General features: G+C 47.0%; 1 long non-coding RNA gene across 1 annotated transcript; it reads right to left on the bottom strand.

Annotated features, from left to right (window-relative positions):
- Positions 1-671: 671 nt before the first annotated feature.
- LOC147257875 (uncharacterized) lies at positions 672-3,865 on the bottom strand. The gene is made up of 3 exons (XR_015117641.1): positions 3,727-3,865; positions 3,491-3,642; positions 672-1,852 (listed from the first exon to the last, which is right to left on the bottom strand). It is a non-coding gene; the product is annotated as an uncharacterized LOC147257875 (long non-coding RNA).
- Between the last annotated feature and the right edge of the window lie 232 nt (positions 3,866-4,097).

Below are 4,097 nucleotides of genomic sequence, written 5' to 3'. Positions count from 1 at the left end.
GGGGGGGGGGGGGGATGTTGCCAGGTCTGAACTGTGTTTTATGATGCGAGTTGAAATCTTAAATGGAAATTTGTTGTTGTTTTGTTTTTTTTTTTATCTTGGACAAGAAATGAATGGACTTTTTTTTTTTTTTTGTTTAAATCAGAATTTGGCTGCAATGTTGTGATTCAGGAGGTCCAGGAGATGGATTTCTTTCACCCTGATAAAACAATTTGCATGTTTCGGAAGTGGATTGTTAATATTTATAAAAACTTAGAAACAATGGACAAACAAAGTGTTCGAGGGGAAGCCTTTTCTCGTCCGTGTTGTCCAGTTTTTGTGTCTGTATCAAAGTTTTCATGACCAAATCAGGATCCTGTCATTTACAGTTTTGACCTTAAAACTTCCTGTTTTTAGTTTTTAAGCTGATTTTTTTCCCCCTTCACAAATATTAAAAAGAATACAACAGTTTTTACACCCAGAGGTCTCAGGGTGTGTCCCAGGGACCCCCAGAGCCCAGGACCTCATATCACCTCCCTTTGAGGCCCCTTGCACGGTGTGTGTGTGTGTGTGTGTGTGTGTGTGTGTGTGTGTGTGTGTGTGTGTGTGTGTGTGTGTGTGTGTGTGTGTTTGGGGGGGTGCTCAGTTTTCATTTCAACTCAAGAATTCCTGACACAGCTCATCTTGGACAGTTCTAGTAGTTTATTATTGAGGAACGTTGTTTTCTTGACACTTTAATTTGATGACTAATTAAACTCATTCACAAACCAGATTCACCTGTTACTGAATTACTTGTGGAATTCTGGGACCAGGAGGAGACTCAGCTGCCAATGAACAGACAAAAACAAAAGAATTCAATTGGCAAAGAAAAAGCCTGAGAATTTAACCCCCTTTTTTTTTTTTTTTCTTTTTTAAACTGCAACAAAATTCTTTTGACGATGACGGGGACGTTTGTGCGGGTCCGATCAGTGAGGAGTTTGGGGTTTGGGGTTTGTCTGATGGGGGGAGGGGGGTCTTTGTGAAAATGTAAAAAAAAAAAAATTTCCTTCATGTTTTTTTTTGGGTCTCTTTTCAGTTGTGTGTGATGTTTTATTTATGAAGATTATGGTCGTCGTAGAAAATGTTGTATTTTATATTCATCCACAACACCATGACGAGTAATCGTTGTCCGTTTGAATGGTGTGTGTGTGTGTGTGTGTGTGTGTGTGTGTGTGTGTGTGTGATGAGTGAAGGGGAGCATCGGGTTGAATCCGTTTCAGCAGGCTGATGTCTACGTCGAGTAAAACTACAGGATGGAACCTGGTGCTTGCAACTTCTCAGCTTCCTGTCTCGTGTCCGGCTGTGACGACCTGCTCTCGGTAGCTGACAGTGGCCTCATTCAATCAAATGGAACTCTTTCAAGCGGCCTTATGATGAGATTTTTTCCGTTGCCGTTCCTGCCTATTCAAAAGTTCTCCCTCGTCAATTGTCCGGTTGTTTTGGTTCCTCTCAGAAAACGGCGGTTGAATGAAACTCAGTTTGTCGTTGAGTTGTTTTTTAGACGCCTTGGCGCCTCTACAGAGGGACTCGGGCTTCTTGTTGAGTGCCGAACTCTTCCTGATCCATTCTCCTTTCACAGGCTCTGCTCCATCCTCTTCTGCCCCTCCAGGGGGAACTCTGAATGGAAACCTTCCTCGTGTTGCCATGACAGAATCTGTCTCTGGTCAGGCTCTCATCTGCCTCATCTTCTCCCTCTGGTCTCTCAGCCTCTGTTTCTGAAGCATCCTCCTCTCCCTGCGTTGTTTGTTGTTCATCATTCTTCTCATCCGTCTCATCATTTTGGTCATCCCGCTGAAAAGTCCTCTGGATAAAGAGCCTCCCATTGCCGGCTGACCTGCGAGAGGAGGAACAAACTCAGGTACTTCTGGAGGATAATCTGGCATAAACTGAACTACAGCACTTCAATGAACAAGGGAGATGCTCTGTTTAATGAGGTCATGCTCACACTTACAAAATACCATCATGTGTGTCTGATGTTGTTCGTACAGAAAAACGAAAGCCGCCAAACTCTATTCCTTCAAACATCAGTCTTCTTCCCTGTCGAGGATTCCAGATCACATGAACATGTATATAGAATATTTTGTATTTCACATTTAATTGAGGAGGCGGCGCGGTGGTGCAGTGGTCAGCACTGATGCCTCTCAGCAAGAGGGTTCAGGGTTCGAGCCCCGGCTGGAGCACAGGGTCTGTCTATGTGAGTCTCCATGTTCTCCCTGTTCCTGCTGGGTTCTCTCCAGCTTCCTCCCACAGTCCAAAGACATCAAGAGGGGACCAGGTTAATCCAGACTCTAAATTGACCGTAGGCGTGGCTGGGAGAGCCAATGGTTGTCTGTCTGTATGTGTTGGCCCAGCCATGGACTGGTGACCTGGCTGCTGGGATAGGCTCCAGCCCCCCAACCCTTAACGGGATAAGTGGATTGACTGAAGCAGGATTTTGGACCTGGTCCTGATTAGTAAGATGTCAATTTCAGCACCTCCAAGTCTGAGGCCACGGTCCTCAGCCGGAAAAGGGTGGTCTGCCCACTCCCGGTCGGGTCGGGGGTGGGGGTGGGGGGGGGTCTTGCCTCAGGTGGGGGAGTTTAAGTATCTCGGGGTCTTGTTCACAAGTGAGGGTGGGATGGGGCGGGAGATTGACAGGTGGATCGGGGCGGCATCCGCAGTGATGCAGGTGCTAAACCAGTCCATTGTAGTAAAGAGGGAGCTTTGCCAAAAGGCGAGGCTCTCAATTTACCGGTCAATCTAGGTTCCATCCTCACTTCTGGTCATGAGCTCTGGGTAGTGACTGAAAGAACGAGATCGCATACAAGCGGTCGATATGAGTTTCCTTAGAGACAGGGTGAGAAGCTCAGTCATGGGGGGGGGGGGGGCTCAGAGTAGAGCAGGACACGCTGGAGGGATTACATCTCTCAGCTGGCCTGGGAACGCCTCGGGATTCCCCCGCAAGAGCTGGTGGAAGTGGCTGGGGAGAGGACAGTCTGGTCTTCCTTGCTGAGGCTGCTGCCCAGCCGGATAAGAGGAGGAGTCTCCTTTACGACATTTCAGATGTCAGATTTCTCCAATATAAAGTCAAGTTCTGCACATCACCCTAAAACCGAGTGAAACTCCAACATTTTACTGCATAAGAAAAAGAAGGAAGAGACTTTGTTTTTGTTTTGTTTTTTTTTACATCACGGGTGGGTTTAAACTTCATGACGAGCCACTGAGCTTATAGAGTCGAAACAATTGTTTCATTATTTTTCATCGCGCTCATAAATCATTCGTCCGCATTAAACACTAAACTGCGCAGAAGTGGCGCACACCTAGGAACGTTACTGAGCTGTCGTATCAGAGCTTGCGCTGGGATGGATGATCATTTGCTGAACACAACTGACTGTGCGCCCCAAATGACGGTAAAAGGAGCACTCAGTTTCCAGCAAAATGTCCCACGCTTGCCGACGTCACCTCTCGTACACACAGGAATTTGCATACGCACCTTGTGTCTTCGCGGCAGCCCGTCGGAGCAGAAGTTCTCTTTACTTTGTGTCGAGTCAAAGTAGGAAAAAAGGTCAGCTGAGCTTTCGACCGATGGACGAGATCTGTCGCGCCTTCACTGATATTTCAGCAGCAAGAGCCGCGATTCGCCACCTGACAGGGAAAGAGCAAAACTTGCTTTGCTTCATTCCAAGTCGCCTCGCCTCAGCTGTCTTAAAAACCACCTTGATATTTTACCCCAAATGCTCGCGACCGCATCCAAATTTCCAGGAGATTTACTTCCTTTGTTGCTGTTTTCACTCTCACCGGTGCAGCCGGGGTCCTCGTCCTTTGGCACAGCGAACGCTGCTTCACCACGGATAGCGATTAAAGTCCCTTGGTAACCCTCGGGTGAACCAGCATGAACAATACCGGAGGAACTGGTATTACTGGGTCCTCTACTGGGCCACATTGGAATGTCTATCACGACGAGTGTGTTTTTTTAGGTCAAAGCCAATTGAGAGTTTAACCGTTTTTTTTTTTCCCTCTGAGTTAGTGTGTTTGACGACTAACTCAGAGGGGAAAAAAAGGTTAAGAGGTACGGCTCTATGAGACTTGTCCCAGTCACT

The sequence above is a fragment of the Aulostomus chinensis genome, chromosome 8 (genome assembly GCF_037954235.1).
Source record: "Aulostomus chinensis isolate RoL2024-O1b breed Wild chromosome 8, RoL_Achi_v1.0, whole genome shotgun sequence".
In the NCBI taxonomy this organism is placed as follows: Eukaryota; Metazoa; Chordata; class Actinopteri; order Syngnathiformes; family Aulostomidae; genus Aulostomus; species Aulostomus chinensis.
This window is presented reverse-complemented; position numbering and strand designations above follow the sequence as displayed.